The 6,862-nt window shown below is 40.0% G+C and overlaps 1 long non-coding RNA gene across 1 annotated transcript; it reads right to left on the bottom strand.

Moving 5' to 3' along the window:
- Positions 1–587: 587 nt before the first annotated feature.
- On the bottom strand, positions 588–1,220 carry LOC135150828 (uncharacterized). The gene is made up of 2 exons (XR_010289196.1): positions 1,116–1,220; positions 588–988 (listed from the first exon to the last, which is right to left on the bottom strand). It is a non-coding gene; the product is annotated as an uncharacterized LOC135150828 (long non-coding RNA).
- Positions 1,221–6,862: the final 5,642 nt, after the last annotated feature.

The raw sequence follows: 6,862 nt of genomic DNA on the forward strand, positions 1-6,862 counted from the left end.
ATATATCTCTTGATGTTAAATTTCTAATGCACATCTATTATTTATATATTATTATAATATGATCTTTTTATCAATTTAAAGATATGCAAGACAAGCAAAAATCTTCCATTTGCATAGTAAACTGATGTTACTAACATATCTCACATCGATTTAAGAAATAAACCGATGTTAGTAGATCCTTTAACATCGTTTCTTGACCTGGAACTGATGGCTAAGTAGAATGCACTGATGTCTATCAAATTAATAACATCATTTCCTTTTTATACGCCGTTGTGTAAAATGGGTTGCACTGATGTTGATTACCTGCTTTTAAAATCGGTTGCTTTTTAAAACATGATGTCTGATTTATCTGCTTTTAAAATCGGTTGCTTTGTAAGAAATGATGTCTGATAACCTGCTTTTTTTATGCAAATTTTAAAAACAGAGCTGCCAAAAAATTACCAAAACCAAAATACTACAAATCAAACAACCAAAATCGGTTGCTTTGTAAGAAATGATGTCTGATAACCTGCTTTTTTATGCAAATTTTAAAAACAGAGCTGCCAAAAAATTACCAAAACCAAAATACTACAAATCAAACAACCAAATTAACATCCAAACAATCTCCAAATATATATACCAATTGTCATTCTCCTAACCAACTTCTACTACACATCCAAACATCCACCAGCATCCAAATTAACATCCACCATAGCATCCAAAAATCAATAACACCAATATATCCCAACAGTATACTAAACCATCAAACATCAACTACTACTACTACTTGACATTAATTCATCCATGATTTTTAAGTTCTAACTGTACTAGCTAGCTAGCTACGATATCCGAAAACATTCAAGCGAAATATATAGAGCTGTTTTTATATTGCAAGACAAGTACTACCGGTCACCAGCAGCTACATGATGGATTGGATATAATCAAGCGTCTCATAGCGAACGACGTCAAGCTCCTCCCTTGTATAAGTCTTGCGACTCTTTAAAGCCCACTGGAACACAAATAAACCTATGTCATTCCTTAACCAACTGAAAAACTTATATACTACAAAATTGAGTACTGTAAAAGATTAAATACTGCTACCCTATATATACTTGAGTACTGAAAAACTTATAAACCTTGTCTAGCAGCTTCATCTCCTCGTCCGCAACTAAATCTTTCATATAACGCATGACCACATATCCACATTCTGTACCGCCTGGTTGTTTAGGGCAGCCCTATACTTGAACTCCGACTTGAGCTCCGACGACCCTTTAACCTTCAACTTAGCTCTAAACTCTAACCCTTTAACCCGACTGGAACTTCGACTTCGACTGGAACCTCGACTTGAGCTACAGAGACAGCCCAGAGAGAGAGAGAGCAGCTTCACAGCGCAGTGAGAGAGGTGAGAGAGTGACGAGAGAGGAGAGTGACGAGGTGAGAGTGAGAGGAGAGGTGAGAGTGAGAGGAGAGCTCAGCTCGACTGTGTTTTGAATTTTATGTTTTATGTTTTAAGTTTTATATTGTATGTTTTTTTATTATAATTTATATTTATTTTTAATTTATTGAGGAGAGCTGGACATTGAAAAGAAAAGAGCGGGGGTGGGAAATTTTGCTAAGGCAAAAAAACAGGGGGAAGTTTTAGGAGGGAATGAATTATTTGGCCAAGGGGGGAAAACGGGGGAAGGCGCGCTTGTTTATTTTTTAAAACAGACTTATAACATCGGTTTGACTAAAACACCGATGTTTATATCAACAAAAGACATCGGTCGTTAAAAACCGATGTGGGAAACACCTTTTACATCGGCGGATAGAGCAACCGATGTCTAAGAGGCGATGTCTATTCTACTTTTTCTAGTAGTGAGTAGTCATCAGTGTTCTTTAGAAGAACATATTCACTCGCTTTTGTACTCCTCGAGTTATAATCAGTGATGAGGGATCACACTTTTGCAATCGCAAGTTCACAATGCTGATGAAACGGTTTGGTATCAATCATAGAGTTGCTACTGCTTATCATCCTCAAACGAATGGGCAAGCTGAGGTATCTAATCGTGAAATCAAGCGAATCTTGGAGAAAGTGGTGAGTCCTTCGAGGAAAGATTGGGCGTTGAAGCTTGATGAGGCCGTCTGGGCCTATAGAACAGCTTATAAGACTCCTTTGGGGATGTCTCCATTTCAGTTGGTTTATGGAAAAGCATGTCATTTGCCTACGGAACTAGAGCATAAAGCATATTGGGTCCTAAAGAAATTGAACTTTGATATGACAGCTGCTGGTGAGAAACGAATGCTTCAAATTAATGAACTCGACGAGTTCAGGCTTCAGGCGTACGAGAACAATAAGCTTTACAAGGAAAAAGTCAAGAGATGGCACGATAGGAAGTTACTGCAAAAGGAGTTCTTCATTGGACAACAAGTTCAACTTTATAACTCTCGTCTCAGACTATTTCCTGGGAAGTTGAAATCTAGATGGTCTGGTCCTTTCACAATTAAGACGGTGTTTCCACATGGAGAAATTGAAATTTTTAAGACAATACCGGATAAAGCATTTAAAGTGAATGGTCAGAGATTGAAGCCATATATCAGAGGAACGATGAATCGCGAGTCGGTAAGCATCATTCTTGCTATTGTTTGATTCGTGGGACTTCACGTCAAGCTAATGACGTAAAACAACCGCTTCGTGGGAGGCAACCCACGCCTTTATTTCGAGTTTTTACTAATAAAAAAAAGAAAAAAAAGAGTTAGAAATTTTTTTTAGGGTGGATGCACCCTGGTGGAATGGGGTGGGCGCGGCACACACAGGGCGGGCGAGGCAAACCACCAGGAGAAAACAGCCCCAGAACAATCCCCGTCCCCTGCCATTTCCGCGCGCACGCGCCATGGGCGGCGCGCCCACCTCAAACCGACATACGCTTCATATATTAAAAAAAATTCACTTGTTTTTAACAAATCCAGTAGGCCTCCACTCTATTCCCAGCCGTTTTTAAGCACAAAAAACCCCTAATTCAGCCTCCCATCTAAATATATATACAAACCCATCTCTTCCACTCAATCACAACTATCATATACATATACATACACCTATATACACACATCTAACCCTAAATTCATCTCTTTTCACCAAATCTCTCTATTCTCTCTACCACAACACACACCTTCAATTCCATGGCACCCAAGCGAGCTAGGAGGTCCGAGAGTAGTAGTGTACAAGCCGGGTCTACGGATTCATCGAGTATGGGTTTCGGGGTTATCAAATTCACAACTCCGGAGGCTCAAGCGGAATTTACTCGGCTTATGGGTAAGCGAATTGCTAAGGAAATGGGTTTCTTGCCTTCATCGGGTGATGGTGGGTTGGTGCAGATGATTCAGAGTAGGGGCTTGGAGTCGTTTTGTGAGGCACCGGAAGCGGTGATATTGAGTATTGTGCGGGAATTCTATGCCAATGCTCGAGCGGATAAGAATAGGTATTCGGTAGTTCGGGGTTTGACTGTGGACTACACTTTGGATGCGATCCGCCGGATTATTGGGGGTACAGCGAGGCAGCCAATTCAGGATGATTGGGTGCTCAAGAACAAGGATCACATGGATTTGGGGCAAATTATCTATGAGTTGTGTGTTCCGGGTACTGAGTGGAAGCGCAATCCTTCCACTAATGTGCGAGTCTCTTTCCCTACATCTACTATGAACAGGTATGTCCGAGCTTGGAACCTGTTTATTTGTGCTAGTATTATGCCCTCGGGGCACCCACACGATGTCACTGTCGATCGTGCTATATTGCTGTATGGGATTTTGAGTGGTGAGGATGTGGATATTGCACATGTCATCTATCAGAACATTCTGATGTTTCTGAAGAGTCACACCAGTGGGGCCATACCTCATGCGACAATAGTGACTAAGTTGTGTACTGCAGTGGGTGTTCGTTGGTCGGATGAGGAGTAGTTGCAGATGCCGAGCGCTGCTATTGATCATGCTACTATAGAGAGGTTACCTGAGTGGGATGGTGGCAGACCCCATCCTAGAGGGTTGGGATATATTTTTGATGATGCAATGGGAGGACGTCCCGGGTCACCACCTCCGACCTCACCAAAGCGAGCTAGAGCAGGTACTTCTCAGGGAGTGGAGCGAGCTGGTTTCAGTGATTCGCGATATAGGAGGCTCACTCGGCGTATGGACACTATACATCATATGCATCGCCGTTTTGCTCAGGATTTGACACAGGCCTTGGGGACTGCTTTTCGTGCTACGGGCGTAGACATTGAGTGGCTTGTGTTCGGTGCTGACATGGTCTATCCTCCACCATACTCTTCACCTGATGAGGGTGAGGAGAGTACTGGCTCCGACTCCTTCTAGGTACGTGTCTATCTTTATTATCACCTTCAATGTGGACATTAAATATTTTAAGTTCGGGGTGGTAATCTAAGGATTAGTAGTAGTGTGTGTTCATATAGGTTGCATGATGCGTATAGTTTAGCATAGTATCTCATATTGTTTGCATATTAGTACATGTTTTTTATATATATGCTATTGTTTAGTATGTGCTGGTAGTTTCATATAGTTGCATTTGCATGAATCTTGAAGTTGTGTTCCAAGTTGATTTCCTATGATGAGTTTAATTGCATGATTTCTTGGGCTAGTAGTCTTGATCATATGTGATGCCTTGTTACTTGGAAACTACTTGTGTGGAAATTGTAATTACACTTATGCTCTATAGATAAGACTTAGACTAACTTATTTCTTGAGTCCTTGCGTTGAGTCGGGCGTAGAATTTGGATTATTCCCTTTTTGAACATTAGAGTTTGTAAATCTTAAGTTTGGGGGAGTTAAGGGATGAATATGCCTTTCTAAAAAAAAGAGAACAAAAATTATCAGGTACTCCTTTGAGATCAATGGGTAAAAAATGTCATGTGGAAGGGACGATCCATGTACCTGTGCTGGTATTAAGTGCAAAGGTATTAGAATAAGCAAATTCTTGGTGACTTTTCACAAACCTTGATTACTGGAGAATTACTTGATTAAAACAAAAAAAAAGAATAATAAATTAGCGAAGTCGAATGGCGGTCGTGACTCACTTAAACTGAGAAGCGCCCCAACCTTAGACTTAGCAAGAAAAAGAAAAAACAGAGTAGAAAAGTAGGAGAGGCATGGAATTCCTTTGGTGACCCTAAATTGTAGTTAACTCTTTAGTAAAGAATTGTTTAAACCTTATTCTGATTAACGGCTCATAGCGAGGACTCTGTTGAAGTTTGATAGTCTTTGTTTTGTTTCACGAGAGAGCATGCTAGCATACACGATGCACTTCACACTTGTAGTGGAAGAGAACATGGCTAATATGTGTAAGAGACGAATGCCGAGAATGTTGCATATATATTCTGAGGATTCTATGTTAACAAGGATTACACTTCATGATTCGATTAGATGTAGGCATTTAGTTGCATTCATGCATTTCATTAGTAGTATTTGTGTGTGTGTCTATGCTTGAGGACAAGCATCCGTTTAAGTTTGGGGGTGTGATAAGTAGATTTATATTCACTTGGAAGCCTTCGTTTTGACTTAAATTGATGATCTGGACTCAAGCTTTTGATGTTTTTGATATGTTTTAGTGTTGTGTTGTGTAGGTTTCCTAGAAGGAGGATGGAGAGGAGATTCATAGCTTCAAGTGAGAAAAAACGGTGAAGCAATCGGATGCACGAGGAGAAAAGCGCTGGCTGTGCAAGGCTGATGAAGTGGCGCGGCCGCCCCACTTGTGGCACGCCCGCGCCAGTGGCGCTCCCGCATCAAGTGTGGCGTGGCCGCCCCACATTCTGGACGGGATTTCAGGCCCGTTTTGCCCATTTTTGATCCTTTTGAAGGCCCGTTTGCTGGGGAACTTAAAGAAAGGCATGGGGAACCTAGAAACATTCTAAGGAGCACGTGACGGCTACTGAGAAGATCGAGGATCAAGTTTCATTGTTTTTACTTTTGTAATTCTTCGAAGTAGGCGTAACTTTGGATGCTCATTTCGGATTTGTTTCGCAAATCTTGTTTTATTACTTTGATACTGTCTAGACTATTCAGTACCATGTTTACTCTTATTCCTATGATGAGGAGTAGTTCGATTATGAACTAATTGTTGTCATGGGGTTTTAGTGGATTTATCGATGTATTTCAGTAGTTAATTTGTCTTATTCTTATATGATGGTTCGATTTCATCGTATTGGTTGTGCTTATTCTTCTTAGATGCGTAGCTAACATCTAAGTTGTCTTGTTAATCTTTATTGAAGCGACAGTGGATATTTTTAGATTTAGAACTTGCCATGCGAGCATAGGTTTTGTGTTCGATAACATGAATTGTGGTGTGATTTTAACCATCTTGCATCGCCCTATGTAATCTCGATAGATAACTTGCTCGTAAACCGTTATGTTTTCAAAATCTATAGACATATAGGGTCTAAGCATAATTGGTGTCTGTTCGACTTCTATCTTAATTGTGGATGTGGAATAGTAGGGTATGCGTTTATCGAAAGATAGCGTATATCAGTTTCGTGTTATCTGATTAGTTATCAACCATCGCATTAATTGAATATTGGCATAATTCTGAATGAAGTTTTTGATGAAACTAGAACCCCATGTTTAATTCTCATAAGTAATCCAGTTTAATCACTTAGTTATAATTCTTAGTTTCAATAATTCGAGTTTAATTAGTAAGTTAGATAAAAACCAACCAACTTGTTATTTGTTCGAGCATTGAATAATAGCCATACATTGTTGCATAAGTGCATATTACTTGATACACCAGTCTCTGTGGGAACGAACTGAATTTGATTCTATACTACTTGTGACCACGTACGCTTCTGTGATTTTGTGCGAACAATGTGACAAGTGGAATTTTTTTGTGAACCTTGTGAATTGG

This window comes from Daucus carota, chromosome 1, assembly GCF_001625215.2.
Source record: "Daucus carota subsp. sativus chromosome 1, DH1 v3.0, whole genome shotgun sequence".
NCBI lineage: Eukaryota > Viridiplantae > Streptophyta > Magnoliopsida > Apiales > Apiaceae > Daucus > Daucus carota.